At 39.2% G+C, this 13,897-nt stretch overlaps 1 long non-coding RNA gene across 2 annotated transcripts in view; it reads left to right on the top strand.

Annotated features, from left to right (window-relative positions):
* LOC148186550 (uncharacterized) overlaps window positions 1-13,147 on the top strand; it is a 33,000-nt gene extending 19,853 nt beyond the window's left edge. Inside the window, exon 3 of one of the 2 annotated variants that reach the window (XR_015779674.1) lies at window positions 11,961-13,147. This is a non-coding gene — a long non-coding RNA (uncharacterized LOC148186550). Of the gene's footprint in view, window positions 1-2,414; window positions 4,118-11,960 lie in introns of those variants that run through there. The other variant, XR_015779673.1, reaches the window with a different exon arrangement.
* Window positions 13,148-13,897: the final 750 nt, after the last annotated feature.

The raw sequence follows: 13,897 nt of genomic DNA on the forward strand, positions 1-13,897 counted from the left end.
CATGCAACTCAATGTGACACACACACACACACACACACACACACACACACATACACACACAAATACACACATGCACACACACACAAGCACCAACAATGGTCTGCTTTATGAGGTGCCCACTGATGCCATGGTAACCTCCTCGTTCTGGGCAAGACGGGCTGAGCGGTGTGCCAAAAAAATGCCATGGTTCCTTTTTTTCCCTTTCTGAAACCACGTTGCCCAGAAACCTTTTGAAACTTAATAAGTGAAACCAGTGGGCAGACAAATTACGACGGGAGTGTGTGAGGCAGAGCGGGGGAGAGGGTCAGCTTTGGAGTTTTTAGTGTATCCCGTCTCTGAAGCATAAATTTAACCTTGAGTGGAGAAACCATGCGCCTTTAACGCAGCAGAACTTTTTCGGATACGCAGGTCTGCAGAAAAAAAGTGAGAGTGTGTGACCAGACAAAGTTTTCTGAGTGGTGCACTTCATTAGAAATGATCTGTTGAGTGTGAGCTCTTGACCCGCAGTGTGAGCAGAATCTGGTGCAGTTACATAACGGCAGCCGGAGCCGGGGGACAAAAGGGCTCCGAGGAGTGCTGCTCTGCTGGCAGGAATATTTCAGGTGAAGCAGCTCTGATGGAAAACTAAGAGTCCGCCGGCTGTGCTAAAGTAAGCACCTCCAGTGTGTGCGAGTGGGTCCGCGAGGGACTGTGAGTGGGGTCGCTCCATCCATTTCCATATTACCGGGGGTCATCTAGGCATGGCGCCCAGTCCCTGTGCTTTTAGGCCCCACAGAGGCCTGGCGAGATTAAAAACAGGGCTGAATCATGACTGGGAGGGAGCGATGGGTGGAGGAGGAGACGGGGTCACACAATAGAGCCTCGTCTAGTGCTTTTAAATTCCCTTAAAATGGGGATCCATGCCAAGCGTGGCCCGTCGAGCCGGCTCTCGCACTAAAACTGGCCCTGTAATTGCCACTCGCCCCCCCTCACTACGGTCACCCAGCACGCATGTAAAACAGAGCCGGAGCGCAGCACTCAGGCAGCAGCTCCTCCGGGGAATACACGCCACGTTAATGGCGCTCTCCTTCACAAGCTGTCAGTGGCTGTTAATGAACACATACATAAACATACAGGTCTGTGTCGTCTGTCTGCACCAGCGGCGTCATTTTTTTAGAGGAAAGACCCCCCCCCCCAAAAAAAGCCACAAATATTTTTCCTTGAACCTCCCTGAATGACTTGGAGAAAACTGCTTGAAGTGTTTGTCCTGCATGATGTGCTAAATGACAGTCTGAAATATGAAAATCCAATCATATTTTCTGTTTTTGCAGATTCTTGCTGTGATAAATGGTGTAATTTTGGTGATTTTTATCTTTGCAGGCTTGGGAGGCATAAAAATATCTGCAAAACTTTTACATAAAAATAATTGTTCAATAAATTAAAGAAAAAGACAAAAAATGCAATAAAAGTTTTAAAGGAAAAAATAAACTGCAATTTTTTTTCAAAAATTAATTTAAAAAATTAATGGTTAAAATAATCACTAAAAATGTTAAAATAAAATGTCAAAAGTTTTTCGAGAAAACAAGTCACCCAAAAAATGTAAGAAAAAGATGTTGCTAAGATGTTAAAGAAAATGCTCAAAAGTTTTCAAGAAAAAACACAACAAAATGTTTTAATCATCACCCAAAAATTTTTAAGGAAAAATAAATGGCTACAAGGTTGTAAAAAAAAAAAATCACCAAGAATTTTAAAGTACAAAAAACACTGCAGAGAAGTTTTAAAGAAAATAAATATCGACAAAAACTTTGAAAGAAAAAAAAGGCCAACAAAAATACAAACTCCAGTCAGTAAATGTTTAATGACAGAAGCTCTAAAGTTTTCTGTTTCTACTCAGCACTAATTACTAAAAATTACTTATATTTTTAATATCAAAATTCATAATTTAAATAAAAAAACACACACATTTTTCAGGGTAAATACGGTGCCAGTGTGCATAACAAAGCATCAAAATAGAGCTTGTTCATCAAAAAGGAGGATCCCCCTCCTGGGCTAAGCCCCTCGTGTCTTAAAATCTTAGAGACGCCCCTGGTGCGCGCTCAGAGAGACAGACAGCTGTGAGAGACAGACGGAGACAGGACTGAGAGCAGAGAGACAGATAAATGAAGACAGCATCACATGTTGGCGAGCGGACAGGCGAAGACGGGCGGACTGATCAAATAGATACGATGCATCAGATAAAATCTGCCGTTCCATTGGATTGAGCACAGAACTCAAACAAAAGGGCAAACCCAATTTTGCTCTCAGACGTTTCTTTTTATTTTCTATAATAGGCATGACTAAATAAAATCCACAATAATGCTGTCCTCATGTGAAATGACTAACTGTTTATACCACAGAAGAAAATGACTTTGGTTTGTTTTTATTATGTTCATCAGCAACAGATTTCCCTCCGGTTCGAACGGGCACGGCCAGGAGAAGAGGAACATTGTGCTCGGCCGTGTGAACGGCTCTGAAAACTATTTGGTGGAGAGTTTCTCTTTTTTATCAAACGGAGAATAAACAGTCCATTTTTAGCACAGGTGGCCAGAGTCAAAAAACGACTTGTTGTCTCGCTGTTGAGCTACAACAAACCGCAAAACACATTCACGACAGAGTGGAGCAGAAAAACATGGCAACAAATAAAACAGCCAAATGCACAGGTGGGGTTTTTTTCTGACATTTTTGTGACAAAAATAATTAACCCTTAGAAACCTATGCAAAATTATTTCTTTCAAAAATATGGGGAGAGGGCAAAGAGCAACTTCACAGCACATGGCCCAAAAATAGCAAAGAAATAGTAAAAAGCTCAAAAAATTACCTGAAAATAAGCACAAAAAAGGAAAACACACAGGAAAATGACAAGAAAACAGTGCAGAAAATAAACAATATATAATAATAATAATAATAATAATAATAATAATAATAATAATAATAATAATAATATGATAGACTTTATTTATAGATCTTTTTTCATACAAGGGACGCAGCTCAAAAGTATTCACCATAAAAAAATAATGCAACACAAAAGAAAAGACAAGATTAAACAATCAAAAGACAGGCGGTGATATACAAGATAAAAAAAGTCAAAGTTAAAAGTACAGAGACCAGTAAGAATAGTAAAAATAAATAATGAAATTACTAAAATAAAAACTAAATAATAAAATTACTAAAATAACATTTTTTTTGTTGAAAAATGTTATATTTGCTTATAACGGGGAAAGCTTGAAGCAGTTACTTTTACCTTTAGTGGCGCTGTAACGTTGACCTTTTTCATTTCATTTTTTCCGAAGTTTGTTGTTGTTTTGTTCTGTGTTTCATCGCGTTTGTTTATTGTTTACTGCCCCGTTCCACCGCCGGTTTGTTGTGTGTCCGTCTTGAACAGTTGGTCTGCAGCTTGGCAGGTTTCTGTCCTCGTCGTCAGCTCAGATACTTTCAGAACGTACGAAACGAAAGACAAATGCAACGTGTCCGTGGTTTGAAGAAATGTACGATGCAGAGAGTTTTCTTCTGGCGACTGTGCTGAGAAAAGTGCAGGGTTCAGTGACCTCTGCGTCTCACGGTTAACCCTTTAACGCCTTGATTGACATCAGTTTTCTTGTTCTGCAATCAGACCTTTCTCCCAAGCATTTAATCCTCTGAAACCCAAGAAAATTGGTTTCATTTCTTTTGAAACATGGAAATCAAGACAATAATCAATTTGACAAAATATATCCCACAAATTGCACCAAAAAACAAGAAAAAAAAGACAAGACAAGAAATTGTCCTAAAAACTAAAAATGATGTCCTGGAAAACAATTCTTTTTTTGTCTTTCTTTTTCTTTTTTAAGTACTTTTTTCAACATCATTTTATTGTTTGTTTTTTACTTTTCTATTTTGTTGCTCATTTTCAGGTCATTTTCTTGTAACTTTTTACAAATTTTCTGCATTTTTTTGTCCATTTCTGTATTTATAAATCTTATAGTTATTATTATTATAGTTATTATAGTAACTATTATTATAGTTAAATTTATAATTATGTTCTAATTGTGTTCTTGTTTTTCTTTTTTTAAGCACTTTCTTAAGGCCATTTCATTGTTTGTTTAGGTGTCAGGGTTTTTTTAAAAATAATTTTTCTGTTTTTTGTTAATTCTATCTAATTTTCATGTAATGTTTTACTAATTTCCTGCAAATTTTTTGGTTCCAGTAAAAAAAAGAAAAAAAAAAACATTTTTAAAGCACTTTCTTAAGCTCATGTTATTGCTTGTTTTTGTTTTTTACTTTTCTTTTTTGTTGCCTATTTTCAGGTAATTTTATTTTAATTTTTACTAATTTTTGTCATTTCTATATTTTTGAATCTTGTAATTATATTTAAAATTATGTCCAGAAAAAAAAATATATTTTTTTCTATTTTAAAGCACTCTCAGTAATTTTCTTGTATCTTTCTTACTAATTTCCTGCTAATTTTTGGGCCATTAAGTTGCTCATTGCCTTCTTCCCCATGCTTTTGAAGGAAATCAATCCAGTTTTCTTCAAAGGGTTAAACAGACATTATATTTTCTATAGTGTAATAATTGAACGGAGCACGAGCTGAGAGAGAAATAAGAAGTTGATAAAGGGGTTCCCATAACCAGCTTTATGTTCAGATGGAGGCCCTTCAGTAACCTGGCTCGCACATCACAGCTTGGCCCGCGGCCTCCTGGAGAATCTGTATCAGCAGCGAGCACAGCCCGGCGACATCGCCGCCTCTGACTGACTCATAAAACTGTTAGAAATACACAAACTGCGAAGATGTGAGCGCACCACACACGTGCGAGCGGCTACATGTGTGCAAACACTTGAGCTGGAGCCGTGCGTTTACTGCAGTCGGTGGCTCGCTGAGTCGGCTCATGGCAGCGGGGAGCAGTTGGACGGGCGAAGCGAGAGGCACAGCTGCTTGGAGAGGGCTCCGTGGCATTTCTGTGTCCCCTCTCCCTCCAAACACACACACACACTCACACACACACACACACACACACACACACACACACACACACACACACACACACACACCAGAGCATACATACAGTATATACCCACACATACACACACCCTCTCCATCACTCACACCACAGCAGCATCCTGGTAACAGATAGCTCCTGATTGGTGACTCCATCCGTGTTTCACTGACTGTGTATTTTTATATATTTATATATTTATCAGCAGTAACAGGAAGAGGATTTTGGCGTGGGCGAGGCGGCGTGGCGGTGTGTGGAATGGCGTGGGAGAGGCAGAGTGACCCCGGGCTCAGGTGGCAGCTGTGTTATGACTTCTCTGCCAGGTCATGGTGGATGGTAGGCTGGATGCTCCCCGTCTCATTCTGTCCCGATCGATCCGTCTGTCTCTGTCTCTGTCTCTCTGTCACGCTCTCTCCTTGTGTTTGGGGATGAGATTTGTGTCTCCTGCAGATTGTGACATCGTGTTTACATGTCGTGCACGCTGCATGTTTCCACAAGTCACTCGCTGAGTGTCTGTTCAAGGTACTTGGTGCTTAAGGCCAAAGAAAAGCCAACTGTTGAGTCTTTATGCGGTCCAGGGGCGTCTCTAGGATCTGAAGACAATGGGGGCTTCGGAGGTCTGCGGGGATCCTCCTTTTTATCAAACAATCTCTATTTTGATGCTTTTTATGCTCTTTGGCACCTTATTTACCCTGAAAAACTTTCCTTTTTTTAACTTTAATTCTGAATTTTGATGTTAAATAGTGCAGAGTAGAAACAGAAAATACTTTACAGCTGCCGTCATTAAAGATTTATTGACTAGAGATCGAAAAATAGGCTGTATTTTTGTTAAAAGTGGCAGTAATCAAACTAGTTTAGTCAACTAAAAGTATAGACAGATTATTAGATTCAGGGTTTTTAAAAAAGCATTTTAGGGACTGCTTGTTATTTATTAGAGGGGAGGAGGTGGGGTGCAAAAAGGTGAGGCATGTCAAATAATTCTTAAAGCGCCAGGGAGGGAATTTTGTTTTTTATTTAGGCTTATGGGAGGAGCATGCAACTTTAAATGGCTGTATCTTGAATTTATTTTACTACTGTTTTTTTTAAAGAAAACATGTTATCCAAACCTGCAGGCCTATTCTCTTTAATCAATTATTTATTTTTGTCTTATAAAATTTTGTGTGATTTTATTTTCTTTTTACATTTTTGGTGATTTTTAAGAACCTCTGCAGTTTAGAAAAAAAAATTGGGTGATTTTTTTTTTTTTTTTAAATTAGTGATTTTTTTTTCCCCCAGAAGATTTTTTTTCAACTTTTATTTTTTTAAAATTGTTGGTAATTTGGTTGGTAGTTTCTTTTGAATGTTTTGTTATTTTTAAAACCCTTGGGCCATTTGTTTTCTTAAAGACTTTTAAGCAATTTTTTTCTTAAATGTCTTGCGATTTTTTTTTCCTTTAACCTTATTTGGCTTAGGGGAGGGGCATACAACTTCAAATGTTTGTATCTTGTATTTTATTTACAGGTTATTACTATTTTTATTATTATTTAAGAAAACGTGCAGACTTGCAATGCAATTTTCTTTATCTTTTAAAATTCCTGTCGATTTTTTTCCCTTTCAAAATTTTTTGGTTATTTAAAAAAAAAATTTAAAATTATTTTCTTCAGTATTATTCAGGCTTTTTTGGTGATTTTTACACAAAAAATTGTTTGATTTTTTTTTTTAAGAGAAAATCTGTCTTCCAAACCCACAGGCCCACCAAAATAATAAATCGCCAATATAACAACTATAATTTATTTACGACATCTATTGCTCGTCTGTCCGTCCTGGAAGAGGGATCCCTCACTATCCTCTACCGCTCTTCCTGAGGTTTCTTCCTCTTTTTTTTCCCCGTTACAGGGGTTCTTTTTGGGGAGTTTTTCCTCGGGTGATGTGAGGGTCTAAGGGCAGAGGGATGTCGTACACTGTAAAGCCCTCTGAGGCAAACCATGTTTTGTGATAATGGGCTCTATAAATAAAACTGACTTGAACAACAATTATTACAGCCAGAAACTAGAAACAGAAAATATCTCTGGATTTCCACATTTTTGACAGTCTTTGAATACATCATGTTACATCAAACACTTCACGCATTTTCTCAGAGTCACTCACGGAGGCTCAAGAAAATATTTGCAGCTTTGAAGAGGGTAAAAAAAAAAAAGCCACCCACTTCCTCTGATGAATAAAGAACAGTCCCTTATTGGTCTATTCTTATTTTTTAAACTCCGTATATATTCAGATCTGAGGCTGTTTTTAAGACATTCAAGGCTTCAGTCTCGGGCGTCCAGGCCTCACGACGCCACCGATGCCATCATCTGAAAATCATATTCTGCACTTGTTTCAGTTTGTGTCAGCTTGAATGATGCTGATTTTTATTACAATGTTTTTATATTTGGAGAATTTATTCAAGCTGCAGCAATACCAGAGATACTTCCCTCAAAAGAAGCACTTATTTTTTTTCTTCCTAAATCCTAATCACAGGATAATTTGGGTGATTGACTCCATCAAAGAAATCTGGGTCTGATCCCAGAGGATCAGGGCTTTTAATTAAGACCTGGTTTTGCCACTGGAGGAAACCATTCAGAATTTATTAAGGCCATGATACACTTTTGGGGCCACATAGATATATATAGAAATGTGCTTATTTCCATGTGACCGAAACTATTTTTAAACCGTTCTTAATGTTTTTCTGCCATTATTCCTTATTTTACATTTTAATAGCTATATATTATAATAACTTTCTGAACTGAATTTACAGTTGCAAATCAGCTCAACATGTGTTGAAGGAAACCTGCATCCTGTTTTCTTATGTTTTGTGTCTAATGGGAATGTTTTTTAAACTGGTCTCATACTGGGAGAGAGGACTGCAGTGGTGAACAAGCTGTAATGTAACCACTCTGTGCATGTTCACGCGGTCAGTGTCCCTCACTAAGAGTCTTTGTTTTTGTCACTCGGATTGTTTTTCTAGTTTGACCACATCATGAAAATGATCCAAACGGAGAAATAGAACTTCTTCTGTATCTTTTGCTTGTTTCGGTCTGTTTTGTGTTTAACGCCTCTTTCTAACTGGGCGCAGTGTGAACACGTGACCGAACATCAGATTGTTTTTCACCGGAAAGGTACAAGCCATAAAATGGCCCGGCAGCTTTATTTGTGTAGCACATTTCATACAACAGAGCAATTCAGAGTGTTTTACAGAGCAATGAAATATAAAGATATAACAAAAGAAACTGAGTTAAGAGATGAGATGTAAAAGGTCAAATCAATTACTAAATAGTTTAACAAAAAAATCACCACTAGAAATAGTAAAAGTGCAGAAGGGGCGCAAAAATGAACAAAATGAATGATTAACCCTTTTAAATCTGAGCAAAATGTTTTGGGAGAAGGCAATTAGCGACTGGACAAGAAAAAGAAAATGACCTGAAAATTAGCACAAAAAAGGAAGGAAAAAGAAAAAAAAAGTTATTTGAAGTTGCTTTTATTTTCAGATATTGATTATATAGCATTAAAAATGTGTTTTTTATTTTTGATACCATTTTTATTAGATTTAGTTTTTTGCATGTATTTATTTTTATTTATTTATTTTATAAGTTATTTTATATTTTATATTATATTTTTAAGTTATAAATTATTCATTATTTTACTATCTGTTTTTATACTTTAATTTACTTCTTATTTACAGTTTGCATATTTTACTTATTTATTCATCATTTTCTTTATTCATTTTCATAATTATTGCTATTGTCATGATATTTATTAATCTCTATCTGCTTATTTATTTATTTACTTTTTTATCTTCCTGTTTATTGGTTTTATCCTGCCTCTGGTGTTTCCTCACTTATGGTTTTATTGTATAAAGCACTTTGTGGTATAGTTCATTTGTATGAAAAGTGCTGTACAAATCCATTCTCTCAATCAGTCAGTCAGACTTTATGTCAATCCAGGTTTCAAAGGGTTAAGTGTAAAAAGCGACTGCTGTAGCTGTCGTCTTTTGACCTTGAGCTTTTTTCTGAGTTTGGATCAGATCAGAGAGCTAATTTATTCCAGATTCCACATATTGACAACATCAATCACTCCCATCTCTTGGTAGCGCTCGCTTTATTATTTCCCCTCATGTGGCGTTTGGTGTTGATCACAGCGGCGTCTCGAGGCCTGACACAGTTTGTAAACCCGAGGGTTCCTCTCAGCGCCAGCCTGCTGCGCTCGCTGCTATGTAGGGCAGAGCCGGACCCTCTGCCCGGGCGGGGGGAGGAGAGAGAGACGGGGGAGGGAGAGAGGGAGTCGGGGAGGATTGGCAGCCAGCATTGGGGCCCCATGCAGGGATGCAGGAGATGGAGAGCAAGGGGGTGGAGGGGTGACGGGGTGCTACAGGGGGCAGAGAGAGGGGCACGGGCTGGCAAAGGAGCAGTCCCTCCGTCTGTGGACATGCAGCGTCTCCGCTCAGCGAGGCACAAAGCCGGGGGGTGTCGGGCAGGTTTCACTGGGATTATTATCTTCAGAATTTAATTTTCTGTAGATACAGCTCATGAAATCTTAACCTTTTTATTATTTCTTTTCTTTTCTTTTTTATTTTTTGCAGTTTTGCTCCTGATAGTATTTCTGAACTCGTACTTGGAGGTTTTATCAAGGTAGATTTATTTGTAAGTTTTTAGTTTAAAAAATTAAATTGAAATTTGTCCTTGTTCCTGCTACATCTTTGGAGTTGAAGGATGTGTTGATTTAAAAATGCCATCTGGTTGTTCGGGCATGTTGCTGCTGGTGGCATCATTCAATGCCTGCAGTGCATTTTTTTGATTTTGCATCAGAGCCTTGTGTCCTGTCGGCTCTGAACAAGAGCAACAGCTTGATCCGGGATGTTAGGGGTTAACCATGTCTGTATGAAGTCTCTGATTTTCTGTTGCTGAGTGAGCCTCAATCAGGCTATGAAGCTGATATTATCCATATTCTAAGGTTGGCATACAAAATAAAATAATTTAAAGTTGAATTCCAGCAATTTAGCACTTTAGTGAAGTTTAAGCATGATAAGAGACAGATTCATTTAAAGGCGTGGTCGTGGATATCCAGACTTAGGCTGGAGATATAGCTGCTGTTTAACCTTGTGTCTGACTGCATCATAAGCACTTTTGTATATAAACTTGTCTAAACACGACACGTTTTACTGGAGGATACCTCTAGAGGGCGCACAAGAGAGCTCAGTGTTGCCAGATGTAAGATCAGATAAAACTTTAAGACAAGATGGCAATCACGCTATATAGGGCACTATGTACATGATAGGGACGGTTACAGACTCGGCAGTGTTAAAAAAATAAAATCAATAAAAATCATACCAAGTCTGATGACACTCAGTGTACTTTTCACACGTATTATATCAGCGTTTCTAAAGTGGCGTTGTATCCAAGCTGACTTTGTCGTCAGGAGGTGGAGGAAATGGTGGATGGCGTGACACGAAGAGGCGAGACGCCTGCCAGGCTGCACACCAACTAAAACAACAAAACCGGTTCTTTTTTGCATGTCATCGCCGTGTTTCCAGTAGCTTTTTAGGCATCAAACGTGGCTGTTTTCGATGTGTTTCCACCAGGCCTAGTGCCATGAAAAGTGGTTGTTTTTTTACCGAGCTATGACTGTGTCTTCTGACAGAACAGTTCAACAAAAAGCGGCCATTTTTTTAATCGAGACACGGTTGGCACAGTGCTTCGAATAGTGGTTGTTTATTAAAAAGACATCATTATTTTTCCAGCCGGGAAAGTGCCAGAAATATTGAGACATCTGTTGGGACATCGCTATGTTCTCTGCCTGCATTGAGCTATGAAAAGGGGTTGGTTTCAGCCGACATAAAACGCAACATTTTTTTCTGGGTTATGACATCACTATGATATCATTAGGGTCTTTTCCAGACTCTAGACAGCTCCCGATACGTTACTTTAGTCGTAGAGTAAAATCTGAAGATTGCTCCTTTAAGTTCCAGATCCTAATGGAAATGAATGTGAACGTTTTTCTTAAAAATAGCTTTTATGATGTGGTTGTATTGGTGGATATTTTTTCCATGATGAACAGACAGAGGCGACAGTTTACTGAACCCACATTTTGTTGATTATTTTCTTTGAATCACCTTCTTGTGACCTCATCATCATCATCTGAGAACACAGTGTGAACAGCTCAAACTCTTTTCTTATTTATTTCTTATGAAATGAATGAATTCTCTGGTTTTTATTTGAAGGATTTTAACTGACATGATGAGATCACAGTATCCAGAATTTAACAAGAAAAATAAGAACATTTTTTGTGGAACAGATGTTTTTTTTGTCCCTCCCTGTAATCATGTTGTGAGCAGAGCTGTAGCTGCTGAGGACAGCGTGGTCGTGTCCTCGCTGGTATTTCTGGGACTGTGGGGATGAAGAGGGAGTTTATATTAGAAGATTACACACATTGGATTTTAAAAGATAAGTCTGGTATATATTTGAGGCAAAATATCTGAATATTTAGGCAGAAAAAAATCTATTTGGAGAAATTTTAAACCTTTAGAGCGAAATAAAATCTATTGAAAATAAAAGCCAATAGTCAAATTAACCATTAGAAACCTGAGCAAATCAGCTTTGTTTCTTTTAAAAGCACAGGAAGAAGGCATTGAGAAACTTAAAATTATCAGGAAATTAGAAAAGAATTGTATGGAGTTTGGTCTGTGGCCTGTCAACAGTTTGGTAGTTTGGCGGTATCTTGTTTTGAACTTTTTGACCTCTGTTTTTCTGCATTTCTGGTGACAAAGCTGCTCGTACGTTCAGATTTTTCTTTGTTTTGTTAATACACAAGCGTTAAGGTCAGGTGTGACATCGCTCCATCGTGTCGCCGCCGCATGCCGTCGTCTCCCTCCAGGTTTTTGTCTCTTATCTTCAGATGTCCCCTCCCTTTCTCCGTCTCACTCTCTCCCATCTTTTTTCAATCTGTCTCCCTCTCCAGCCCCAGACAGACCCTCCCATCAGTGCCCATTTCCCTCCGTCTGGCTCGTCCCCTTCCTTTTCACCCAGATGACCCCGCCACCGCCCCGTTCCTTCTGTCTGTCTGGCTCCGCTTCGCCCAGATGCCCCCCAACCAACCACTGCCCCTTCCATACCATCCTCACTCCATCCCTACACATATCTGTCCCCTCTCTGTCCTCTTTTCTGTCTCTAACAGCGTCCCTTTCTCCCTCGCTCTGTCTTCTCCTCGTATGCTCCCACTGCACAGATGCCTGGCTTGGTTTGCAACAGCTGTCTCGCCATGTGCCACCACCAAGTGTTGCCTCCGACTGCAGGGCCGAGCTGGGGGGCGGCGGCGGCGGTGGTGGTGGTGGTGGGCGCAAAGTGGATTAGTCATGAATATTCATGTTCTCTTGTAGCAAACAGAAAATGGCAGCACAGAGGAGACTCCACCCATCAGAGGGTGAGGACGGACGGAGGGAGGAAAGGAAGGAGGAAACAGGGAGGAGGAAGGATGGGAGAGTCGTGATGGAAGAGTCTGGGAAACGGAGGCAGACGGAGCGAGGGGAGGGGGCAGACTGAATGGCAGGGATCCATAAAATGATACCCCCCCTCGGAGGTGTGAAAGAGGGAGCGCCATGAGAGGCGGGCAAAGAGAGGAAATGGTGAAGGAAAAAGGGGAAATTTAGGAAAAACGATGGGAACATTTTGTACTTTTAGAGCTTCATTCAGAATCTCATTCTGCATTTAAATGTCTAAAAACGTTGCAATGGCTGAACAATGACTGAAGTTACATCCACTTTTTTGTTTGTTATATTTGCATCAGTGTTTGAATAGACCGTAAACTCTCACTTCTCCTGCACAGTCCTTATGTTTGTTATTATCTACTTGCTTTTACCTAATCTTGTGTGCTAATACATAAAAAAAATAGAAATTAAATCACATAACGCCACGTTTAGCATCCTGACTCTCATGAACCGGTTTGTATGATAATCTGAGAAAATGCACGCAGAGCAGTTCATATTAGGATCGACAGATTATCAGCACGGCTGATTATTGGGGCCAGTATTTGGCATTTTCCCAGTTATCTGTATCTGTATTTTATTTTAATGATCGATTATGAAATGAATCAGTTAATTAAAAAGTGCAAAGAAAGGAGGTTCATCTCCCAAACAAGTAAAGCAAATGTCGACCAGGATTCAAACGTTAAAAAACACATAATAAAAACCACAAAATGTCTCCATACTGCTCGTCCAAAGTAAGTGTCCTGAAGCCCCGCTGTGCCAAGTTGTTTTGAAAAATGTCGCTGGCGTCATGTTTTTACCTTTGTCGGAGCCTGTAGCTCCTTGTGTAGGAGCCAGGCTCACGTATGTGCGCTCACGGTATCTGCACGCCAGTTGAGTTAGCAATTAGCAACAAGTTCCTTTGTCAGATTTAAAATGACTGTTGGCGAGGTTTCCAGGTAGCATGTGAACTCTGGCGTGCAGATACAGCGAGCTCTTGTTGGTCTCGATACGTGAACCTCCGGCAGTGTTTTGTGAACTATAAAAATTCACCCGACTTTCCATCTGCATGAGAGAGAGAGAATGCCTGAATTTGATATAAAAAGCACTTGGTTGTGGTTTGGAAAATATGTTTTGGCTTAAAATGCAAAAACGTTTCTGTGAAAAACGAGTTTTTGTGGCAATATTAGGTCGTTGCAAAACACTCCCATTTAATGGCTGAAAGCTGCCAGAAAAGCTACAATGACTTGCAAAAACATAACTGGTTTAGTTTTGTTGTCGGTCTCGAGCAGTGGTCTGCAGCTTGGCAGGGGTCTCGCCATCCATCTCAAGAGAAACGTTGATATGATACGAAGGTAAACGCTAGTCTGATTCATCCGCTGAGATTTCATGACGATCCATGCAGTTATTTTTGATGTATTTCACTCAAAACTTC

This window comes from Plectropomus leopardus, chromosome 18, assembly GCF_026936395.1.
Source record: "Plectropomus leopardus strain MGB_pleo_1.0 chromosome 18, ASM2693639v1, whole genome shotgun sequence".
Taxonomy (NCBI): domain Eukaryota; kingdom Metazoa; phylum Chordata; class Actinopteri; order Perciformes; family Serranidae; genus Plectropomus; species Plectropomus leopardus.